The sequence below is a fragment of the Armigeres subalbatus genome, chromosome 3 (genome assembly GCF_024139115.2).
Source record: "Armigeres subalbatus isolate Guangzhou_Male chromosome 3, GZ_Asu_2, whole genome shotgun sequence".
Classification (NCBI taxonomy): Eukaryota; Metazoa; Arthropoda; class Insecta; order Diptera; family Culicidae; genus Armigeres; species Armigeres subalbatus.
The window spans coordinates 394,209,450-394,221,960 of record NC_085141.1 but is presented as its reverse complement, the minus strand read 5'-3'; the positions used below and the strand labels follow the sequence as shown (position 1 = coordinate 394,221,960).

The 12,511-nt window shown below is 37.5% G+C and overlaps 1 protein-coding gene across 1 annotated transcript in view; it reads left to right on the top strand.

Moving 5' to 3' along the window:
* The first annotated feature begins 9,115 nt into the window (after positions 1-9,115).
* Positions 9,116-12,511, top strand: part of LOC134226828 (uncharacterized) — a 181,517-nt gene continuing 178,121 nt past the window's right edge. Inside the window, exon 1 of the mRNA XM_062707850.1 lies at positions 9,116-9,226. The gene's annotated coding sequence lies outside the window, so the exon portion shown is untranslated. The remainder of the gene's footprint in view (positions 9,227-12,511) is intronic.

The following is a 12,511-nucleotide window of genomic DNA, read 5'->3' as shown; positions in this document are numbered from 1 at the left end:
TGGCAACACTGCTCAGCATTTGAAGTTTTTTTTCTTAAAACTTCATCAAATTTCAAGCGGAAAACTGGTATTAAAGTTTCTTGTAGCTTTATCAGGGGCTAAGATATCGATATTTGAAAACAGCATGTTTTTAAAAATCTCCAAAAACAGGGGGGGGGGGTTTTGGTCGAAGGGGCGGTTCAATCACCATGGTCATATGGTTATTCAAAATAATGGACCAAAATTAATATGTGCTAGGTATTTTTCATTATTTTAAATAGGTTAATTGCACGTGCTCGGTCACTTGGCGCGGAATGACCCATATGAAGAATCATATTATTCAAAACAACAATTTCAAAAAAGCTAACTTATTGATTGGATGATGGAAGTCTAAGCTGGATTCTGGCTTCGAAACGGAAAGCAGAGTTAAAGGACTAGTTACTAATACTAAATGATAACAAAATTTCGATCAGCCTGTATAATAAGTTACTGCAACTAGCGCAATAACTCTGTTATTAGTGCAATAGAAACAACAATTAGGCAGAGTTGTAAAAACCTTCGCTCTAGAAGTCCTCCACATATCACTTTTGAAATTTAACCTCTGGAATGAGTTATTGACAAACTACTAAACTATCGAAACTATATTACTAAATGATCGAAAACAGTCTTGCTATAATCCATAACAAATTACACGAAGGTAAGCAACGATTTTCGATTTTCCGATATATGTTATCAATACGATATAAAGTATTGCACAATAAGAGCTCAAGAATGCTGTCACGCTCTGTCACGCGTTATCTATCAGATTTGGTGCTTTAATCGTTTACCTGTAAAGAGTGATCTGATAAATAATTTTGGATCAGTTTAGAAATTAAAATATTCCATTTTAACCATACATTCATACCAATTACTGCGAAATGCTTTCCATATAAATAAAAACAACCCCAGTAGAATTCTCTTCAGATTTTTTAAGTCGGATGGAAATTTATAAAGCTTGGTGAAAAGTGTTTGAATGATAATGACAAAAATGGAACTGCTTATCAGCAAAAATTTATCTTTCTCGTCAAAAATGTGCATTCCCTTAATCGATTCTTTGGCTTATTTAAGGTCCTATATTTTTTTTACGCCACTAAATATTTTTTAAATTCAAAACAAAAATCGAAAAAGTGCTGTTTTTTAAGATTGACCCGATTTTGAACGAACATTGAGTGAATTTTTGCAGACGGTTCACACATGCACACGTTTTCGGTTTTTGTTTTCGATTTAATAAAAGATATTTTAGTTACTAGATAAAGATTGTCGCTTCGGTTCCCTTTGTTCTGCTGTCTGGAACATGTTGGGTATCAAGCTGTCAACTCGTATGGATTTTCCTTCTTTGACATTTAGCTCCCCTATCACCTCCTATCCCCATCTATCATTGACGGGAAGGGTCAACTGAATGTTTATTTATATGAAGAATCATATTATTCAAAACAACAATTTCAAAAAAGCTAACTTATTGATTGGATGATGGAAGTCTAAGCTGGATTCTGGCTTCGAAACGGAAAGCACTCGAAAGTTTGACAAATGGAAACATTTGTTTTTTCTCACAACCGTTTTTTTGATAAGAAAATTATTTTGAGCTTTTAGTGGAATGTTTTCACCTGTCATAAGACGAGTTTATACAATCCCATTGAATTCCACCACTTAATTGTATCTTGGCAGATACGTATTTCGACCTCAACAGTAAGGCCGTCTTCAGTGTCTCGTACTTGACTCGACTTGAAGAAAATGATCGCAGCTTACACTATTTATACTATGCGTAGGTATAATAATTTATCTAGGTACTTATCTTACTACGGTGCTTACTTCTTTACGAGATCTTCGACCCTAGGCCGGTTCATCTGGTATAAATGAATGTGAAAAATAACTCTTATTCACCAATTGTTATTTTAGACTTTTCATATATGTTTATCAACTATTTTGAACGAGCGCGAAAGGCATCATCACCGCTAGGTGGATTAATCAGGGTTTTTTTCATAAAAAATCACATTAAAAAGTCTAGCTCACTTTTTGGGTACTTATTCTCAACCGATTTGCTCGCAACAAGTTGCATTCGACGCAGAATACTGTCCCATTGTTTCCTATTGAAAACTGAACCGATCGGACTATGGGCTTGGAAGTTATGGCCAAAATACTTTTTTTCATATAAAATCACATTAAAAAGTCTAGCTCACTTTTTGGGCACTTATTCTCAACCGATGTGCTCGCAATAAGTTGCATTCGATGCAGAACCCTGTCCCATTGTTTCCTATTGAAAATTGACCCGATCGGACTATGCGCTTAGAAGTTATGGCCAAAATACTTTTTTTCATAAAAAATCACATTAAAAAGTCTAGCTCACTTTTTGGGAACTTATTCTCAACCGATTTGCTCGCAACAAGTTGCATTCGACGCAGAATACTGTCCCATTGTTTCCTATTGAAAACTGAACCGATCGGACTATGGGCTTGGAAGTTATGGCCAAAATACTTTTTGCCTTTCTCGTATACAAAGTATATGTAAAGGCTATATGTTCGCTCCAAAAACGAACTTTTTATAGGAGGCCCGGAGACCCATAGTGTTATATACCGATCGACTCAGCTCGACGAATTGGAGTGATGTCTGTGTGTGTGTATGTGTGTGTATGTGTGTGTGTGTGCGCAAAAAGTCTAGCTCACTTTTTGGACACTTATTCTCAACCGATGTGCTCGCAACAAATTGCATTCGACGCAGAATACTGTCCCATTGTTTCCTATTGAAAACTGACTCGATCGGACTATGGGCTTGGAAGTTATGGCCAAAATACTTTTTTTCATAAAAAATCGCATTAAAAAGTCTAGCTCACTTTTTGGGCACCTATTCTCAATTTGCTCGCAACAAGTTGCATTAGACGCAGAATCCTTTCCCATTGATTCTTTTTGAAAATTGACCCGATCGGACTATGGGCTTAGAAGTTATGGCCAAAATACTTTTTGCCTTTCTTGTATACAAAGTATACTTAAAGGCTATATGTTTGCTCCAAAAACGAACTTTTTATAGGAGGCCCGTAGACTCATAGTGTTATATACCGATCGACTCAGCTCGACGAATTGAAGTGATGTCTGTGTGTGTGTATGTGTGTGTGTGTGCGCAAAAAGTCTAGCTCACTTTTTGGGCACTTATTCTCAACCGATTTGCTCGCAACAAGTTGCGTTCGACGCAGAATCTTGTCCCATTGTTTCGTATCGAAAACCGGACCAGTCGGACTATGGGCTCAGTAGTTATGGTCAAAATACTTTTTTTCATACCAAAAGTGCGAAGAAATTACTCACTCACAAGAAACGAGAAAGGCACTATCACTGCTAGGTGGATTAATCTGGGTTTTTTAGACAACAACGAGTGGAAAAGTCTAGCCCATTTTTCAGGCACTTACCCTTGACCGATTTGCTCGCAACGAAATGCATTCGACGCAGAATCCTGTCCCATTATTTCCTATTGAAAATAGGCCGGATCGGACTATGGGCTCAGAAGTTATGGTCAAAATACTGTTTTTTAGACAACAACGAGTGGAAAAGTCTAACCCATTTTTCAGGCACTTACCCTTAACCGATTTACTCGCAACAAGTTGCATTCGACGCAGAATCCTGTCCCATTGTTTCCTATTGAAAATTGGCAGGATCGGACTATGGGCTCAAAAGTAATGGTCAAAATACTTTTTTTCAGACAACAACGAGTGGAAAAGTCTAGTCCATTTTTCAGGCACTTACTCTTAACCGATTTACTCGCAACAAGTTGCATTCGACGCAGAATTCTGTTCCATTGTTTCCTATTGAAAATTGGCCGGATCGGACTATGGGCTCAGAAGTTATGGTCAAAATACTTTTTTTTAGACAACAACGAGTGGAAAAGTCTAGCCCATTTTTCAGGCACTTACCCTTAACCGATTTACTCGCAACAAGTTGCATTCGACGCAGAATCCTGTCCCATTGTTTCCTATTGAAAATTTGCCGGGTCGGACTATGGGCTCAGAAGTTAAGGTCAAAATACTTTATCTTTCGACGAACACGAGTGAAAAAATCTAGCTCACTTTTTTGTCACTTATTCTTTACCGATTGTTTCGCAAAAGTAGCGTTCGACAGGGGATCCCGTCCCATTGCTTTCTATTGAGAACTGGGCAGACGGGATCAGAAACTATGGTCAAAATACATTTTTAAGCAAAAAAGGCTTGGAAAGTCAGGCCAACTTTTCAATCAGTTTTCATCAACCGATTTGCGCGCAACAAATTGTGTTCGACGGGGAATCCTGTCCGATTGTTTTCCAATGAAAATTGGGACTCTGGGCTCGAAAGTTTTAGCCAATATTTTTTTGCCTTTCTCGTACACAAAGTAAAAAAAAAAATTTTGCCAATATATTTTTTTTACAAAAAAAAAACTTTTTTAAAAGAAGCCCAAGAACTATTTTTTTATTCGTAAAATGCATTTAAAAAATTCACTTGGTTTTGGGACACTTGATATTAATTTGTTTACTCACAACAAGTTGTATAGGACGGTGAATCCTGTTTCATGTCATAAAAAATTTAGCCAGAATATTAGGTATTAAGAACTAACTTACTTTTCGAGCACGTTCAAAGAGAGATCTGAGTAGAAAAAGCCGCGTAGTCGATAGCAGTTCCATTCTGCTGTCAGGTAATAAATTTCATTATTAATGAGCGTTTGTGGTTTTGAGGGAAAGTTATCAGGTAATCAATTTTATACTCTTTTACTATTATCCGATAATGATAAGGTACGTCCTAATAATAATGTAAATAGGATGTAGTTTGTCAAAAATGCTTGCTACATACGTTTGAACATTCTTGGTTTTCTAAAAGGTGACGCTTATAGTTTGTGTAGATTACGAGATGTTACACGACAACTTTGACATCAAGAGCCTCCTCATTATAGCTTTATCCTGATAAAGCTTGTAGTCGGAATAGGCTCTCAAAATAGTGTTAGCTACATTCTCAATATTTCGAAGATACGATTTTTTTCAGATCTTGGAACATGTGTAATTTAAATAGTTCTCTATTTTTGGTTTTAATTCTTTCAAAAATGGACGCATTCAGGCTTTTGATTGATTATTTGTTTACAATTTAACTTCATAAAAAAATATTTTGCAATTTCTGATCATAATACCTGGTTTACAGCATTTGAGTGATGAAACGGCCTACTTTTCCATACCAATGACATGTATGGGTGCTTTAATGAACATTATGCAACTCAAATGGGTTGCATAAAATCCATTATTTTCCATTATATCGAATGCTGGTTTTTCAAGTAGCACTCATTTGGGTGCTATAATGGAAAACCAGCATTAGAACAATAGTTACATGGCCACATTTGGCTCAATTGGCTTGGGTGGGTGTTCAAACAGTGTATTCTCTGTGTCACGTAATAAATAAAATAATTTGGTGAGCATGACATCAAATTCTCCAAAGGCAGGTTTATTTATCGCTCTATGGTCTATCGAGCACCTAATGCAGCGGGCTTGGTAGTCATATGGCTACTGCTTCTGCCTCATACGCAGGAGGTCGTGGGTTCAATCCCAGGTCCGTTCCATTCTCCTACTTTGTATCTTTCTCTTTATTTCTCATGTTCTAGCAATCGCTAGAACTGGAAATGGACTTCCATACCGTTTCCATTACTATTCCTATACCTTCAACTTGAGTATTCTAACAGTAATCTGCTGAAATTGGAAATGAACTATAGAGCTCGTTTCCTACATCCAATTAGAAATTCAATTACCTTCTCCTATCTATCACGTTGGCAGCTCGTTAACCAAGACCGGACCTCTGCTTCTCCAACCTAACCCTCAAAATTCCAACAAATTCCGCATGAACTCGTGGCAAGTGCAGAGGTATATTCGGCTTGCAGTGGGCGAGTGATTGCATCATCATTTCCTCCCCCTTCCCTACATTGACTTGCATTCTGACGTGGCAGGCGCCAGTATTACCTAACAAATGATATCCTCAGTACTGGTACATTGAAGATGTGTGCTAGTCCCAAGCAAACATCTCTTGGTTCCCTGTGCAAGAACAGCTGATCTGGTCATAATGGAGTAGCAACTACGAGCAGTCAATCAAGCTCAAGCTATGGTCTGTCGAGCACCTAATGTGGCACGATAACATGGAATCTATTTGTTTTCTGCAGCAACACGATTTTTTGGCAAGATTGATCATCTGAAGTAAATAAAATTGTACCATTTTGGTACAGATTTATCATACTCGTGCTGAAAAAATCATCTTTTTGCAACTAGTTGCACAAACTACTATTTTCAATTCTTTGCAATGAAACTGCCATAGCATCATCCCATGAATGAATATGTACAAGATACAGCGATGACTCGATTTTTAGCATGTTAAAATTTTTCTGTCCCTGATTTCGACTACAACCGATTTTATGACGGTTTTGATATGGTTTCCCCACGAGTCAAAACCATTAATTACTTTATATTTGTTCTATTTGACGTCTCTAAAGAATTTTTCTCGACACATTTTATAAAGAGCGAGAAAGGCATCATCACCGCTAGGTGGATTAATATGGGTTTTTTTTGTATGAAAGTTCACATTTCTTCCCCCTTTCAGTGTAACATAGTTTTTATACACTTCATAATGTACTTTCAAAAAACATCAGTTAAATATTATTAAATCTCATTTGTGTACTTTATATATATTTAAAACATATGTCATGCTTGCGTTTAATTGTTCAATTGCCGTTAAATAGCCGTTTGGTATCGTGCAGCGTTGTAGTGTTTTTTCGTATATCATCATAATGAATGTTTTTAATGCGTATAATTGTAGCATACAAGAAGCCCAAAACATGCAACAGGCATTAATTCGCGAACGAAAAAACGGTTGACAAATAGTTTCCCTTGAAAAAGGCCAAATACATTCGGCTGAAACGTCGCGTCGGGTAATTTCAAAAATCACATCTATAAAATTCCCAATTTTTTTTGCAAATATCATTCATTGTCATTTCTACCTACACGAGATGAACAAACCTCTGCCTGTAAATCTCGCTAATAATGAATAAAAATATTATGCTACTATCTGAAAATGGCGTATTTGTGAAATGTGATTAAATTTAAAACTACGGAATAGATTTAGTATGAAATTTTCATACATCGATGATTTGGCAAAACTCAAATGTTACTGCAGATGAATTCATTCAATTTTTTGAATGAATGAATGTTGATTTTATTCTGTTCTATGTAATAAAAATGGTGCTATATTGTTTTACTTCGAGATTAGCTGATTGTGGAACCGAAAACAGAAAATGGAATTATCGTTAAACATGTTTATAAAAAGCCTTATTTCGGTTACAAGAGAAAAAGAGCAAATAGAAGCAAACATAGAAATGCGAAGAAATATCTTTAGCTTTAGTCCTGGAGTTAATGTGCAATCGGTCATAACTTTGCTAAGCCCAGCGAACTTTCAGCAACAAGCACTGAATCATCTGTTCCATTGAATCTGCTGCATAATGCATTTGCCTTCGTGTTTGCATTCCTCCGATATCTCGTGCACGTACGAGCAATCCCAAGAAAAGCTCCGAACGTCGGACGAAAGCTCCCCCGCAGTATGCGCTTCCAATGTATTGGTACAATTTTTCACTCTGTTGCTTCTGCCGTAGTAAAGCACCACGTTCTAGACAGGGAGAGGGAGAGAAATCGTCATCATAAAATTCTCTTCTACAAACCAGGACCTTAGGTGCTGTGCTGGGTTTATGCTAGAGCCTCAACAACAGCGGACCACGGCCAAAAGGAAACAGTTTGTTGCTGACTTTTGCCACGGAAAAGCGTGATTAGCTCGGAGCCTCCGGTGCTTCCCGGTTTTTGGTTGGTGAATCGAACCATAAGATTGATGAGTGTTCAGTTTCACAGTAGAAATAGTCGCAGTAACTACTTTCCCCATCCCCAAGGGCAAGAATTTGAATGGTGATGTATGAGGGGGTGATGTGAGAATTTCGGGAGCTGTTGAAGGCGTGATAATACCGTTTTACGTTTCGAGTGGTTGACAAAGTAGTTCGGGATTAATTTAGTTAATGCTAAATTGTTGTGAAGTTTCGACTAGAAAGTGATAAACGAAGGTGAATAAAAAGGTTTCAGTCTACTTCAAAATCGAAGTGGTGATCCGTAGTTAGAAAATATTTCAAATGTGTTGAAAATGCTGTCTAATGATTTAGTGCTGAAAATGTGAAGAATGTTTTTAGTTTTTATATGAAATGTAATAAATGTGGGTAGTCTTAATGTAACTGGCTTTTCCGATTTGTTTCGTTCACAAAGAAATCCAGTAATCCGTTATATGATCATCAATTGGATAATTAGAAAATAAGACGAATATTGGGTAATGGTTCAATAAGTGGAATAGTAACCTGTCAAACATTACAAAAAGATAACTTCAGCGAATGGAACTACCATGCGCCTCCATTTTAATATAATGGTAATAATCGAAAAACATGTTAAGAAAAAAATGTTTAAATGAAAACATGTAAAGTGAAACACTCGAAATATAGTTGCATTAGGAAGAAAATCGAATTTCATGAAATATACAAACCTAGTGTTTAGTTTCTCGGTGCTGATGCAGATTATTTAATCATTGCATAATTCGAGAACAACTAAGCATGTTGCCGAGGAGCTGGAATCAATATGTGTAGAAAGATCGTGTTCACTGCATAAATTGCTCAGTCAGTCGGTGCCCGCGTTGAGCTGCAAGGATCCAGCGAATTGTTCTCCCCCGCATCCGCCCTACCCACAAGCTGTGCACTTGGCTGATGATCCATTTGGGGCTCATAGTCGACTGCGAGCGAGGAAAAAGTTTTCAATTTAACTCACCGTAGGAGTGAGGAGAAGTGCTATTGGCAGAAGTGACGAGAAAAAAAGTGATTTCTTTCGTTTTTCGTTGGATACCTGCAAGCAATAGCAGGAAATGAAAGATTGGCACTTGCTGATGGTGGCTGGGAAAAACAGCATCTATAAGCATTGGGATTCAATTTATGTGACGAGACGGTAGAAACAGCTCTAGAGTATACGGTAGTGAGTATCGATACACGTGGTGATTGATCGCAAGGAAGGTGTGAGTAACACAAAGCATAGAAAGGATATTCACTGCAAGCTTCGGTGGATTGTTGGCAGCTTATCGGAAAGCAGTCAGCTGTTGAGACAAATTCCATTCCTGTTTTCATCTGGTGATTGGATAAATATAGGCGTTTAAATGGTGAGTTTGTTTCTTGTCTGTATAGTTGTCAATGACTTTAAATTGAATTTCAATATCTAGGATCTTCAGTAAGCCTTTCAAGTGAATAAGGCATCACGTGACAAGTGAAAAAACAGGGTGATTGTGTACTTGAATTTTCAAATAAATTTAAAAACATTTTAAGAATTAGACTATTTTATAAAGCTACTGCGCAATAATCAATGAATCCATTCGATATTTGATATAAAGATCATTTCAGGCACCAAACAGATTTTGAATTACCGCGAACTATTAATGCTTTCAACCCATCAAGATTTGTCTGAGCCTGGATTGCTAATGGCGCCCCGCTTCTGCTGTGAACAACAAGCGTGTTTTTTTAAATTTAATACCAAACGCAAGGATTCCATTTGAGTATGTAACAATAGAAAAACCAAGTGAAATTTTTACCATTAATGCATTGCTAAAGAAAACAGCACATAAATAGCAAACTTACACTTACTGTTATTATTTTTATTATGTTCTAGTTGACCCGGCAGACGTTCTTCTGCATAGTAGGCGAGAATGTACGTTGTGAACTGCCTTTGCAACATCTCCATATACATCTTAATTTCAAAATCTTATGATATTCTTAATTTAAATAGTGATGAAAGAGAGAAAACATTCTGTAAACCCGTCGGAGATAATAATGAACCGATTTGCTGAAGAAATGGGGAAAATCTATCCAGTCGTTTTCAAGCTATGCTAATACAAACACAGACCATTTCATTTTTATTATATAGATAGAAGAAGAAGAATAGATGAATATGACACTACAAATTATCACCAGAAGTAGCAAATATATTAAAAATATGTTTAAATTAAGAAAAATGGAATCGTAAAATGAAAACAACTGTCGTCGATTTCAGTGGCAGCAACGTACTTCTGATTAGAGCGAATTAGTCATTATTTCACATTTATACTTCATTTCAATGAAAAAAACCCAGATTAATCCACCTAGCGGTGATGGTGCCTTTCTCGACCTTCGTAAAATGTGTGTGTGCTTGAAAAAAGATGAGCTAGTGGCTAGGAGTAAAACAGACAAATTTCTTTGTCCGTTCTATGAAAATCAGATTATTTATGGCAAAGATATTGTAGATCCAGTTGAAAACCGAAAATCATATTTTGTCCCATTTCCGGATGTCGCAACTGCATCGCGAGTGGTGCCCGACTATGGCACAGTTGCGCACTACTCGCGATGCAGTTGCAACATCCGGAAATGCGATTTCGCGGGACCTCGGTTCGGTTTTCAGCTTGATCTACAATATGCTAATAAGAATTTCGACATTTTTGTTTCTTTTCCAATCTTTTGACGTACATAACCCTGTTTTATTTCACCCAGTCATATATTTAAGGATATCACTTTTGGATGTTAGTTGAACTGAAGCTCTGACTACACAAAAAGTAAACGAAAATGTCATTCCCATCACGCGAGCGGAGGGCAATATTTGTTATGATATGAATCTCATGACCGTCTTTCCGCCAAACTCCCGTATGAAGTGGGAGAGACAGAGACATCATCTCAGTTCGTCGAGCTGAATCGATTGGTATATAACACTATGGGTCTCCAGGCCTTCTGTAAAAGTTTGGTTTTTGAGCGAACATACAGCCTTTTCGTATAAAAAGGCTAAAATGGTGTTTCGGCCATAACTTCCGATCCCATAGTCCGATCTAGCCAATTTTCAATAGGAAACAATGGGACAGGATTCTGCGTCGAATGCAACTTGCTGCGTGTGAAACGATTAAGGTTAGGTGTCCGAAAAATAGGTGACATTTTTTGCGATTTTATGAAAAAGGTATTTTGGTCATAACATCCGATCCCATAGTCCGACCTGTCCAATTTTCAATAGGAAATAATGGGAAAGGATTTTGCGTCGAATGCAATTTGTTGCGAGCAAATCGGTTGAGAATAAGTGCCTGAAAATGAGTGACATTTCTTACGCAATATTTTCGTATGAATTTGTATTTTGGCCATAACTCTCGATCCCATAGTCCGATCTGGCCAATTTCAAACAGGAAATAATGGGACAGGATTCTGCGTCGAATGCAACTTGTTGCGAGCAAATCGGTTGAGGATAAGTGCCCGAAAAATGAGTGACATTTTTTACACGATTTTTTCGTATGATTTTGTGTTTTGGCCATAACTTTTGATCCCATAGTCCGATCTGGCCAATTTCAAATAGGAATCAATGGGACAGGATTCTGCGTCGAATGCAACTTGTTGCGAGCAAATCGGTTGAGGATAAGTGTCCGAAAAATGAGTGACATTTTTACGCGATTTTTTCGTAGGATTTTGTATTTTGGCCATAACTTTCGACCCCATAGTCCGATCTGGCCAATTTCAAATAGGAAACAATGGGACAGGATTCTGCGTCGAATGCAACTTGTTGCGAGCAAATCGGTTGAGGATAAGTGCCCGAAAAATGAGTGACATTTTTTACGCGATTTTTTCGTAGGATTTTGTATTTTGGCCATAACTTTCGACCCCATAGTCCGATCTGGCCAATTTCAAATAGGAAACAATGGGACAGGATTCTGCGTCGAATGCAACTTGTTGCGAGCAAATCGGTTGAGAATAAGTGCCCGAAAAATGAGTGACATTTTTACGCGATTTTTTCGTATGAATTTGTATTTTGGCTATAACTCTTGATCCCATAGTTCGATCTGGCTAATTTCAAATAGGAAACAATGGGACAGGATTCTGCGTCGAATGCAACTTGTTGCGAGCAAATCGGTTGAGGATAAGTGCCCGAAAAATGAGTGACATTTTGTTGAGTAGTTTTGCGCACACACACACACACATACACACACATACACACACACACACACAGACATCACCTCGATTCGTCGAACTGAGTCGATTGGTATATAACACTATGGGTCTCCGGGCCTTCTATAAAAAGTTTGTTTTTGGAGCGATCATATAGCCTTTACCGTATACTTAGTATACGAGAAAGGCAATACCGTATACTTAGTATACGAGAAAGGCAAAAATGTTACTCAATAAAAGTTTATTTATCATAGAACTCATATGAATGAACAATAGTTTGCCCTTAACATGGAACCGTGTCAATTTTACTCCGTAAAATCCTGTTCCACTTCGTATGGCACCCTTTAAGGTCACTCCTCACGGAATCCAAGTTTCAAAGTGCTCGAGTTTTCGGGGGCACACCACTCGATAGCGAGGCGGGGCACAACAGTCATTTTTGTTGATTTAACTTTGCTGCGTCGAAGCATGCGTGAAAAAATAAAAATGACAGTTGTGCGTTG